At 40.0% G+C, this 13373-nt stretch overlaps 1 non-coding gene across 1 annotated transcript; it reads left to right on the top strand.

Annotated features, from left to right (window-relative positions):
• Positions 1 to 12798: 12798 nt before the first annotated feature.
• LOC111816985 lies at positions 12799 to 12905 on the top strand. Its single transcript, XR_002821284.1, has one exon. It is a non-coding gene; the product is annotated as a U6 spliceosomal RNA (small nuclear RNA).
• Positions 12906 to 13373: the final 468 nt, after the last annotated feature.

Raw genomic sequence — 13373 nt, 5'->3', positions numbered from 1 at the left:
TTTTTGAGACAGGGTCTTGCTATACAGTTCAGGCTGGCTTTGAGCTCCCTTTGTATCGTAGGCTGGTCTCAAACTCAAAACGATTCTCTTGCCTCAGCCTCTGAAGTGCTGGGATTACAGGCGTGAACCACCATGCCCAGCTACTTTCTCTTTATTTTGGAGCATTTTTTTTTTGGGGGGGGAGGGAGATTACAATTACTTCTCTGTACATTCTAATGGTAGAACTGTTAGTCAAATGCCCTGCTGCCCTGGCCAAGTAGCATGTGACCTACATTAGGTCAGCCAAACCCTTGTTTCCTGTCATTTGAATTCTTTTCAGAGTGAAACAGAGATGGAAAATTGTTAGAGCTGATTCATCCTAAGGATTATCCTGAGAAGCCTGTCCAATAGTCTTTTCCAAAATTTTAATTAATTAATTTTGGTACTGAGGACAGGGCCTTCTCTCTGAGCTACATTTAACCCTTTTGATAGTTTTTCATTTTGCGATTATATCTTGCTAAGTTGTCCAGAGTGGGCAGCCTCTTGAAGTTCTGGGCATATGGGACTGCCTTATCATATCCAGCCATATCCAGTATTTTATGTATTTATTTATATCGTTTTCTGTGTCGCGACCCAAACCTAGAGTTTTATGCATGCCAGGTAAGTGCAAGCCACACTTCAGTCCATTTTTAAAAAAAGATGTATTTTCTAGGTAGTTTAGCAATTTTATCAAGACTTTGAGCACTTCCATGTCTTTTGAATACATTTTCTTTTCTTTTTTTTTTTTTTTTTAGTGGAACCGGGAATTGAACTCAGGCCCTTGCGCTTGCCAGGGAAGCGTTTATTCTACTGAGTCATCTCCCTAGCCCCTCCTTTTTTAAATTACATGATTCAGAGTCCAGTTCTGTTACTTGGTGTTATGGAATATGTCATCAATATGTCATCTCCAGATATACTTTATAGTTTTGGTTTGTTGTCTTTAAAAAATTTTTTTTTTTTTCATTTTTGAGACAGGGTCTCACTATGCAGTTCAGGCTGGCCTTGAACTCACTTTATAACTCAGGCTGGCCTCAACTCCTAGTGATCCTCCTGCCTCAGGCTCCTGAGTACTAGGATTACAGGTGTGCACCACTACACTCAGCTAAGCAAATCTAACACATATATGGAAAATTTGAAAGATTAATAATTTACAATGCTGACAATAATATAGCAAACAAATAACTTCACATACTTACATTTCAGTTCCAGTATAAATCGATGAAATCCCTTTGAGGGGCAATTTGAGGAAATGGGAGGCTTTGGCGCACATGAATGCATGGTGTGGGCCCCATGAAAAGCCAGCATTTCTGCCATGCCAGCTACTTTTGTTTCTGTACCCACTGTGCCTGCTGTGGGGTGGTTGATGGCAGAGGCTCTCACCCAGCAGCTGAGTTATATTGTCTCATTGGCTGCTTAGAACCTGTCCTGTGATGGGTTCTGTCTAGAATACACACGTTGTTATGAACTGCATTGTGCCCCTCCCCTCATTAGTATATTCATGCCTTGACGTCCTGATACCTCAGAATATGACTGTATTTGGAGATACAACCTTTAAGGAGATGATTAAGTTAAAATGAGGCTACTAGGGTGGGCCCTAGCAAGTCTGACTCATATCCTTATAAGAGGAATTTTGGACACAAATTTAGACACACCAAGAATATGAGTGTGCAGAAGAAAGGCTGTGTGGGGACACAGCGAGAGGGTAGAAGCCAAAGTGAGAAGTACAAGAAGAAACCAAACATATGGACACCTTCATGTGGACTTCTGGCCTTAGAATGATGAGCAAACAAATGGTTGTTGCTTAATCACCCTAGTAATCTAATGAACATGTGACATATAGTTACAGGTGTGGGCCACCACAACTGATTTAGATTGTGATTTTCATATTGAAGTTTGTCATAAACTCTACATGACATCTTTTGCTGCTGTCCTATCTGTTTGTTTTGCTATAACAAAATACCCAAGACTGGGTAATTTATAAAGAACATATTTATTTCCTACAGTTCTGAAGGCCAAGTGCAAGATAAAGGTGCTGGTGGGCTTGGAGTCTAGTGAGGTCTTCCCTCTGTTTCCAAGTTTGTGCCTCTTTCTGTTTCCTTGTGCATCAGAAGATGAAGGGGCAATATAGACCAAAAGCTATGTGAAGCTTCTTTTCTAAGTCCCTTAATCTTCTTTGTAAGGAAAGAGACCTGCTCTAGTTTGGCTCTTTTCTTTCAAGAGATAGAATGGAGGGGTCTGCACTTCTCAGCAAATAGCTGAACTGTTGGCCAATGGTTTTAAGCCTGCTCTTGTGTAGTTGCACTGAGCTGACAGTCTGTGGTTTTGACACCCTTTTCTGTGTAGCTACACTGTCCCACACAAGCCCCTCTGTAAGTAGGTTACTTCTCCCTTCAAAATTCCCCTATTAGCCCCCCTAGCAAAAAGTCCCATAACCAATCAAGTGGTGCTGCTCAGAAGGGGTGGAGACAGGACTCCCTACCCTGTAAAACAGGATTGCGGTACCAGATTTGGTGGGGCTCCGGCTCGGGCCCTGCCACTGCTGTGGCTCTTTACTATTTCATTGTCCAATGTCTATAATAAAATCACTGTTGGTTTGGACCAATCTTCTGTTCTGAATTTTCTTCCTCTTTCTACAGTGAAGACAGAAACAAGCCTGGCGAGGATTTGTCTAGGGACCCTAGGCCCCAGATCCATCAGATGTGACATTAATTGGGAGCTAGTTCAGGATGGAAAGAAGACCACCGAAGACCATCAGACATGGTCAGTATAGCCAGTATATGGCTTGCATCTAGATGTCCCCATAAAGCTTTAAGTGGTCATTGGTGGAGCTTTTCAGAGGTGGATGGGTCTAGAGTTTGTGATGCTGAGATTAAGTGAATGATTCTGGGATTAAGGGTGGGACTGACTAAGGTAGAATTGCAAATTGGAGCCCAGCTTGAGCAAGTTAGTGATTTAGTGAGAGCTTGTCTCAAAAAATAAAAAGAGCTGGGAATATAGCTCAGTGCTAATGTCTCCTTACTGCAAAGAACAAAACACAAAAGAAAAGTAAATAAATAAAAGACTAATTTTAGTCTTTGCAGGTGGAAAGCCAGTTTTTCCAGCACCATTTATTAAAAAGGCTATCTTTCTTCCAGTGAACATGTGTGGCCCCTTTGTCCAACATAAGGTGGCTGAATGTGTTTGTAGTTTTGTCTGTGTCTCCTAACTTGTTCCATTGATCCTCTCCACCCCCAGACTATGTTATTTTTAATCACTGTAGCTTTGTAGTACAGTTTCACATCAGGGATTGTTACACTCCCTGGTGGTCTAGTGGTTAGGATTTGGCTCTCTCAAGTTAGGGATTATGATGTCCCCTGCTTTGCTTTTGTTGCCCAGAATTACCTTTGCTATTCTAGGTCTCTTCTGGTTCCAGATGAATTTTAGGAATGTTTTCCCTACATCTAGAAGGTATACTAATGGTATTTTAATCAGGATTGAATTGAATCTGTATAACAACTTGGTTATTATGGTCATTTTCACAGTGTTGGTTTTTCCCTATCCATAATCAAGGAATATCATTCCATTTTCTGAAATCCTCTTTGATCTCTCTCTCAGAGTACTATACATTTCATTGTATAGATTTTTACATCCTTTGTTAGATTAATTCCTAAGTATTTCACTTTTTTTTTGGATGTCATCATGAAAGGTGTAGTTTTCCTAATTTTTCTCTCAGTGTGTTTGGTTTGGATACAGGAATACTATTGATTTTTAGTGTTGACTTTGCATCCAGCTATGCTAATGAATTTGGTTATTAAATCTAGAAGTTCTTTGGTGGAGTTTTTGGGATTCTCTATGCAGAGTATCACATCATCTTCAAATAATGTTGTTGTTGTTGTTGTTGTTGTTGTTGTTGTTGTTGTTGTTTTGTACCAGGAACTGAAATCAGGACCTTATGTTTGCCAGGCAGGTACTTATGCCACTGAGTTATCTCCCTGGCTCCATCTGCAAATAATAATTTCACTTCTTCTTTTCCAACCCTTATTCCTTTTAGTTCTCTCTCTTGTTTAATTGCTCTGGCTAATGTTCCCAGAAGTATATTGAAGTTTATCACCACATACTAAAATCAAAATAGATCAAAGACCTAAATATTGGGGCTGGGGAGATAGCTTTGTGGTCTAAGTGCCTGCCTGGCAAGTGAAAGGACCTGGGTTTGATCCCTGGTACTGCATGCTGTGCCAGGCACTGAAACTAAGTGTGGTGGCACACACTTGTAATCCCAGTGCTAGGGAGGTGGAGACAAGAGGATCACTATGAGTCTGTGTAGAGAGAGCCTGTACCAAATAAATAAAGACAGAAGCAATAAATCTACTGGAGGAGAAAGTAGATAGAAATCTTGGAGACATAGCGGTAGGCAAGAGAGTTCATGAACAAAAACCAAACTGCACAGGAAATACTTTAAAGAATGAACAACTGGGATCTCATGTTACTGAAAAGTTTTTGCCCATCAAAAGGAAGCACCAACAGAGTAAAAAGAAAAACTGACTTGAGAAAAAATAATTAGTTGACTGTCTCTCAGACAAAAGACTTCTGTTTAGAACATATGAAAAATTCAAAAAAAAAAAAAATCAGGCCCTCAAAATTCAAAGACCCAATCAAAAAATGGGCATTTGAGATGAACATGCACTTCTCAAATAAAAAAATACAAAGGGAAAATAAATATAAGAAAAAATGTTCAGGGGCTGGTGAGATGGCTCAGTGGTCTAAAGCACCTACTTAGAACAAGCTAAGCTAAGCAAAGCACAGGGACCGTGGTTCAATCCCCCAGCACCACATGCCAGCCAGCCCCGCCCCCTGGTGAGCTGAGCTGGCCACACACACACACACACACACACACATAAAAAAAATTTTATAAAAAAGAAAAAATGTTCACCATCATTTGCCATCCAAGAAATGCAAATTAAAGCAACACTGAGATTCCATTTCACCCCAGAAAGAATAGCTAGAAGAAGTTAACCAATAACAAATGCTGGAGGGGCTGTGGGAAAGAGGAACCCTTCTCTACTGTTGGTGGGAGTGTAGACTGGTGCAACCACTATGGAAATCAGTGTAAAGATTCCTCAAAAAGCTAGGATTGGAGGCCCCATTCAACCCGACTATTCCTCACATGGGTATTTTTCCAGAAGAAATGAAAACATACCACAGTGATATAAGTGCATCCAGGTTTATAGTAGCACAATTTGTCATAGCTAAATCTTGGAAATAATCCAAATGCTTATCAACTGAGGAATGGATAAAAAAGATGTGGTATTTTTATACAATGGAGTATTACTTGGATATAAAAAAGGTAACTCAAGGTTTTTGTAGGTAAATGGATGCAACTAGAGACCATACTCATAAGGGAAATAAATCGGACTCACATGTGTAAGGATCATATTGTTTCCCTAGTGTAAGAATCTGAATGAGTAAATAAAATCTGAAAGCTACAATAGGTACTCTGAAAGGGAGAAAATCTGTTCAAAGGCAAAGAAAAACTGGGATGAGGGAAAGGAGAAAAGAAAGAAGGAAGAGAATATATATGATAGGTTGGATAATTGTACTGCTGATTTCTACATGACAGTTAATGCTTAAATGGCTTTCTTCTTTTTAATTTTTTGACCAATTTTGCATGTTTACATGTGGTAGTGTGAACAACTAATTTGAAGACAATATGCAATATAACAATCATTGTTCAATTCCTATCATCTGATTCAGTGAAATTGTGTATTGTTAGTATTTTTTTCACTATTTTTATTTTTTAAATAAAATAAAAAATTTTTGATCTTTCCCCCCACTTTTTAACTTTTATTTTTTTAAAATAAGGAAAGTGAAATGAATAAAGTAAAATAAAATAAAAGAGTAGAATGGTAACTCCAAGCCTTGGATCCACATAGCAGCAAATCAAACTTGCTGACCTGACATTTGCCCATGCACTCATACTTAGCTATGCATACTGACTATTCACTGTCTTTGGGCGAAGCAGCGTTTTAGAGCCAACAATAGTATCCAGGAAACCAGAAGAAAACATCTGGCATTTACTCTGGTAAGATAACTAAAAGCAAAGCTGTAAACACCATCTGTCAATTTTCCCTTCAAAATTGGTGGAAATTTTCTTTGTCAACTCCTTGTTACAGTGTAATGGCACCAGAAGCAAATGGAACTATTGAGGATGAAGTTTAGGGTTGTAAGGCTGCACCCCCAGAGCTTCCTGCTGCCCAGGAGCACACCCTCACAGGAGAGGGCTTTGATTTGAGTCAGAGCCCTTCTGGGCTACATAGTGAGACCCTGTTTCAGTTAAGGTAAATGGCTCTGAATAATTCTGGTTTGGACCTATACAATTTCACTGTTGCACAATCACAGTTTTTTTTTTTTTTTGGGGGGGGAGGCACTGGTGTCTGAGCCCAGGACATTCACACTGAGCTACAGACGCAGCCATTTTTTCTGTTTTATTTTGAGACAAGATATCATCAAATCATTAAATTGCCCAGGCTGGGTTCAAACTTGCAGTCCTCTTGCCTCAGCTTCCCAGAATGCTAGGACTACAGGAGCATGCTACCATGTCTGGCTACAATCATTCTAATCAGTCAAGTTCAGTCTGTAGGATCTTTAATGTAGATGACTGCTCTTCAGAGATTTTCAGTTCACAGTATTGTATCAAATTTAATTATATTTTACTATTTTACAGAGTGGATCCTTTTTTGAGATTGGTCCTTACTATATAGTTCAGGCTGGCCTTGAATCACTATGTAGCTCAGGGTGGCCTGAAATTTGTATATACCAAGCAACAGGTACATAGTTGTAGTACATTATAGCACATAATGATTGAACTCCTAGTGGAAAGTTGGTATATGTACACAGCACTTTTTTTCTTTGAGACAGGGTCTTGCTATGTAGCTCAGGTTGGCACTGAAATTACAGAGACTCTCCTGCCTCAGCCTTCTGAATGACGCGGGGATTATTACATGCATAGGTCACCATGCATGACTATATATAACATATCTGTCTTACTTATTTTTCTCATTGCTGGGACAAAATACCTGACATCCACGAGTTAAAGGAAGAAAAGTTTTTTTCTCTCACAGTTTGCAGAGGTTTGGTCCATACTCAGTTGGCTCCAAAGGAGGGTGACATGGCAGATGAGAAGCAGTCCATGTCAGATAGAAAGCATCAAGCATACCTTTCATCTTTCCCTTTTTATTCTATCTAGCTACATGCCTATTGGTTGGCTGGGACTTCCTATTACCCATACTCAGAACTATGCTAAACCAATCAGTGGATTAATCCAGTCATGATACACCCTTACTCTATTATCTTATACCCATGATCCAGCTACAAAATCCACACCTATGAGTGGATGAGTCTTTAGGAGAACATCTAGATGCAAGCCACAACAATATCTTAATTATTCTTACATCCTTTCCCCATTATGTTATTTATTTATTTAGTTTTTTTTCAGACAGGGTCCCACTGTGCAGTTCATGTTGGCCTTGAGCTCACTTTGTAGCCCAGGCTGGTCTCAAATTTGTAATGATCCTCCTGCCTTAGCCTCCAGAGATCTGGGATTACTGGTGTGTGCCACATCTAGCTTCCCTGTTATGTTTTTATTTATTTATTTATTTATTTATTTATTTATTTTGCTTTAAACAATTTATTTAACTGAAATGGACTTAAGTTTGTTTCTGAAGTGACTTCCATTTATTTTGATACATCTTTTCCCCATGATGATTTACAGGATCTTCAAGCCAATATAAATACTTTATAAATATTTGAATTTTTGGGTATACACCTGCGCAGTACCTCAGCAGTATCTTTCAGCAAGAAAATACTGAAGAGTAAAGGCTAGACACAATTACTGGGTACAGTGAAAATCTGCTGCAAATATTTCTGAGGTAAGAAGGCACCACATACCTGTTCAACTAAGAAAACCACCCTTACAACACAGGATGATTTTATTTTTACATAGGACCTAGAACACTTAAGCTGCCAATTGGGTACTGAATGGCAGAGCAACGTCCCCAGTTTATGCCATGAATTCATAGGGAATGGGTTCCAACAACTCGGGTTCCTTTCCATTGGTCCTCACAAAGTGTGCTTCTCTGGGAGGGGCAGGCTGGCGTTTCAGCTGAACCCAGGTACCTTTCTCTTTGGCTTCCTTCTTTTTCTGATCATTTTCCTTGACACGTTTCAGGAAGCTATCCCGACTTTTTGAGTGTTTAATATGCTCAATACGCACATTAATCCTCTTGGCAAGTATCTTGCCCTTAACTTGCTTGTTTACAACAATGCCAACAGCATGCTGGGTAACGTTGTAGAATCTTCCCGTTTTGCCATGGTAACATTTGTGAGGCATTCCTTTTTGCACAGTACCCATTCCCTTGATGTCTACAATATCACCCTTTTTGTAGATTCGCATGTATGTAGCCAAAGGAACAACCCCATGTTTTCTAAAAGGCCTGGAAAACATATACCGGGTTCCCCTCCTCTTGCCCTTTGTGTTAGTCATTTTGGCAAATTACTGGAAGATGGCGGTTCCGGCCGAAAGGCCCCTGTTATGTTTTAAACGTAAGTTTTCTCTTGCTCTATAGTTTTGTGTGTGTGTGTGTGTGTGTGTGTGTGTGTGTAGTAATGGAAAGTGAACCTAGGGCTTTCACACAGCTACATTGTCAACTCTCCCATTATTTATTTATTTATTTATTTGGTATAGAATCTTACTAAACAGCTCAGACCCATAGTGATTCTCCTGTCTCAGCCTTCCTAGCGCTGGGATCATAGACTATAGGCATATGCCACCACACCCTGTTCCAGGTCCAGGTATGGTGTGCAGTACCAGGGATTGAACCTGGTTCCTTGTACTTTCCAGGTAGGTGCTTAGACCACTGAGCTATCTCCCCAGCCCTTATTTTTTATTTTGAGGCTGTTTCTCACTAAGTTGCTAACTTTCCTGGGCTGGGTTCAAATTTTCAATACCAGTGCCCAATTTCTCAGAGTTCTGGGATTATAGGTATGTACAACCATTCCTATAATCACACATATTTTCTTTTTAAAAAAAATGGAGACATTTTGCATCTTGTTTTTTTACTTCAGTCTACAAATTTATAGTGCTGTCAATAATGTATAAGATTGTGTATTTCTTTCACTGTGAAGGACCTGGATTCAGTTCCTAATACTCCCATCCAAAACAAACAGAATGCTTATTTCTCAACTTAGGTGTGGTGGTACACATGCCAGAAATCCTAACTACTCGGGACGCTGAGATAGGAGAATTGCAAGTTCCAAGGTAGGCTGGGTGGCGTTAGTGAGACTCTGTCTCAAAATAACAAATGAAACAAGGCTAGCAGTGTAGCTCAGAATAAATTCTGAGTAAGTGATTTAGTATGAGTGAAGCTTTGGAGTCAATCCCAAGGACTAAACAACAATAAAAAATCCCACAAAAAATTCTGAAAATCAAGCCAACATGGTGGCTTGTAATCCTAGCACTCTAATCCTAGCATCCATGCCTATAATCCTAGCATTCTGGAAAGCTGAGACAGGAGGATCACAAGGTTAAGCCTGATCAATTTAGTGAGACTGTCCCTAATTAAATAAAAAGGTCTGTAGGCATAGTTAAGTGTAAATGCCTGGGTTCAATCCCTAGTACTGAAAAAAAGAAGCCTGAAAATTATCCTTGGTTCTTCTCATTTTCTTATCCCTTGTACCCAATCTGTGAGCAGATTCTTATGGCTGTATCTTCAAAATATACAACGTTCTGGTCACTTTCACTGCTATTGCTCTGGTTTATAGTACTATCATCTCTTGACTCAGTTCTAGCAATAACTTCTTCCATCCATTTTTGTTTTTTGCTTATGCTCATTATAATAGCTACATTATTTTCTTTCTTTCTTTCTTTCTTTCTTTCTTTCTTTCTTTCTTTCTTTCTTTCTTTCTTTCTTTTCAATTTGGATTATGTCCTTTCTCTGCTCCAAATTCAACTATGGTTAACTCTAGTCATGGCGGGGCACATCTGTAATTTCACTACTCTGGAAGGATGAGGCAGAGAGATCTTGAATTTAAGGCCAGCCTGATTAGATAGCAAGACCCTGTGTGAACCGCTCCCCCCAAAAATGAAATTGTAGCTGGATGCACATGGCTATAATTGTAGTACTCAGGAGGCTGAGACAGGAGGATTGCCATGAGCTCAAGGTCAGCCTGAACTATAGAGCAAGACCCTATCTCAACAAAACAAAACAAAGGAACATAAACAAAAAGAAATTGCTCAAAACAAAACACCAAAGACAAAAGACCCTCCAACTCACATAGGTTTGTAGATCATAGAGTAAAAGTTGAAATCCTTAAAGTGATCTGTGATGGTAGGAATTTAGCACACTGCTATCTTTCTGACTTCTTCTTCTTCTTCTTCTTCTTCTTCTTCTTCTTCTTCTTCTTCTTCTTCTTCTTCTTCTTCTTCTTTCCTCTTTTAAATTTTTATTTTATGTACAAAGAGTGTGCATGGTCCCTTTCATTGAGCATCTGTATGGCCTGGATAATCCATCGAAGGAAGATCACTTAGTCCGACTTGATGAAGCCGATGTCCTTCACATACTGATGTAAACACTTGGCGGCACATGTTCAGCCTGTATTTCCGGATCAGGCCGTGTAGGTTGGAGCAGACGTGGCAAGATCGGGGGCCCTGGCCAAATTTCCTCGGGTGGCTCCAGTAGAGTTGCTGGTGACCCATGTTGCTTCCAGAGGTACAAGGAGGCAAAAGGCCTGACTTCATCTTCTATTATTCTGCGCTTTGCTTACTCCCTTTAGCTGGACTGGGCTGCTCCCTGTTCCCAGAACACAGGAAATGAGCATCTATTTCAGGGCCTTTATTCTTGTGCCTTTGGCCTGGATTTTTTTTTTTTCCTTTCCTCCTAGAAATCTTCCTGGATTCTTACTTCTTTCAGGTTTTTACTCAGACATTACTTTTCAGTGAAGCTTTTTTTGGGTCATTTCTAAATTTCAATTACAAATAGCTTTTTTGATGATACTGGGGATCCAGCACAGGGCTTTTGCACTGAGCTACATTCCCGGCACTTTTATCTTGAGACAGCATCCTGCTAAATGGCCAGCTGGGCTCAAAGTTGCAATCCTCCTCCTCGCTTCCCACCACCGTGCCTGGCTCCACCGTGAGCATTTCTCCTCCCCGTTTCCCTCTTTATTCTTCTTAGCACGCGTTATCATTATATTTCTCTAGAGTGCGAACACCGTGAAAACACATTCTCATGAGATATTCTTAGTTTGTTTTATAATGTTGCTGTATCTCCAGTACTGACAACAGATGCTAAATATTTATTGAATGAGTGAAAGCCCATTTGGATATGGAGTACACAAGTACTTGTTACCTCTTTCCTGATTTCTAATCTCATAGTTGATGTCTCTCTGAAAATATTGCCATCCTTTTATTTATTTTTTTAATTCTCAAAAAATCGGAAACTCATTTAATAAATAATGGTATGTTGGCATACAATTAAAAACTACAGTTATTTGGATTTTTTTTCTTTTTGGAACAGGGTTTTGCTATGCAGTTCAGGCTGCTCTTGAACTCACTTTGTAGTCCAGGCTGGCCTCAAACTCTGAAGGATCCTCCTGCTTTACCCTCTCGAGGGCTGGGACTACAGGCATGCACCATTTACATTCAGATTTATTTATTTATTTTTGTATTTTAGGGAAGGGTCTATGCAGGGTGTTCAGGGTCTCACTACTAGACGGGACTCCTAGTGATCCGCCCGTTTACAGCCTCCCAACAGCTGGGATTACAGGCGTGCGCCTCCATACCCAGTCTCAATTGCTGGCTCAGTGTGCCCCGGGGGCGGGGCCGGAAAGGCAGGCCTGGGATAGAACCCCTAGACCCTGTGCCTGCTTGCAGGTGCTTTAATCCGCTGAGCTATTTGGCTGGCCCGATATCGGCTTTTAAAGTATAAAATAGTATGGACACATACATGCCATTTAAAAAAATACTTATTTATGCATTTGATACAGGGTCTCATTACACAGTTCAGACTCATAGCGATCCTCCTGTCTCAGCCTCCCCAGTGCTGGGATTACAGGTGTGCACCACCACGCATGGTCTTGGGGAAGACATGGCATATGGTACTGGGAATCAAACTGGGGTCCTTGTCTGCCAGGCAGATGCTTACACCACTGAACTGTTTCCCCAGCCCATAAATGTCATCTGTGAAAATACGTGTGTACATATGTAAAAAACAGCTGCACATGGTGGTGCATGCCTGTAACCCTAGGCCTGTGGAGGCTGAGGCAGGAGGATTACCTTGAGTTCAAGCCCAGTCTGGGCTACATAGCAAGACCTTGTTTAAAAATAAAACGTAAAAACTTCTATCTCCAGGCCCAGGGATAGCTCAGCAGAACGGTGCCTGCCTCATACTGCTTTGGCAAGTATGAGGTCCTGAGTTTGATTCCCTGTTTAAAAAAACCCGACGCTACCTCCAATTTCTTTATTTTCTTTTCTTTTTGAGTCTGGGTCTTGCTATGGAGCTGAGGCTGGCCTTCAACACAGTAGGTACAGTATAGAGCCTGGGACAGCCTTAACTTGCAGTGATCCTCCTGCCTCAGCCTTCCAAGTGCTGGGGTTACAAGTGTTCACCACCATGCCCAGTGCTATCTCCAATTTTGAAGATTGTAAGACATTTGCATTTTTTATGTCTATTCTCTCAAATTTTTCTATGATATGGTTTATATTTTTATTTGTGAATATGTAATGTTTTTAATTCAGTAAGAAGTTTAGCGCTTGCTTTGGCAGCACATATACTAAAATTGGAACGATACAGAGAAGATTAGCATGGTCCCTGCTCAAGGATGACATGCAAATTCGTGAAGGGTTCCATATTTTTCCATAAAAAAGTTTAGAAATCAAATCTTACTTTCTTCTCTATACAATACAAACACCATATAATTCATGTGGTTATAAAATACCTTATCTATAAATCATTATGGGAAGTATTTTTTTTCCTAAATAAGAAAGTCAATTCTCATATCACCACAGTTATTCTTATTTCTTGGATCAATGAGAGAATTGTTGGTGTGCTAAACCAATTCTTTCAGGCCAGTTTCTGGGGTCATTTTTCTCTTCCCAATGGTCAATATCAGTTTTAAGTCGCCAAATACTAGCCTTTAAAGTTTTCTACAATACATTCATAGACGTCATCTTTGGTAAAATCTGCTTGTATAATCTTCACACTTCTTTCTATTGTCTGCTCAATACCAGTGGCAATGATCTGAAGTTTTTCTAGTGTCCAGATAAGAGCAACACTGATGCCTTGTCTTGCTAGCTGGAATAAATAAGCTTTTCCAGTCATGTC

This window comes from Octodon degus, unplaced genomic scaffold (assembly GCF_000260255.1).
Source record: "Octodon degus isolate 3935 unplaced genomic scaffold, OctDeg1.0 scaffold00045, whole genome shotgun sequence".
Taxonomy (NCBI): domain Eukaryota; kingdom Metazoa; phylum Chordata; class Mammalia; order Rodentia; family Octodontidae; genus Octodon; species Octodon degus.
Note: the sequence above shows the minus strand (reverse complement) of the source record. Positions and strands in the feature narration are given on the sequence as shown.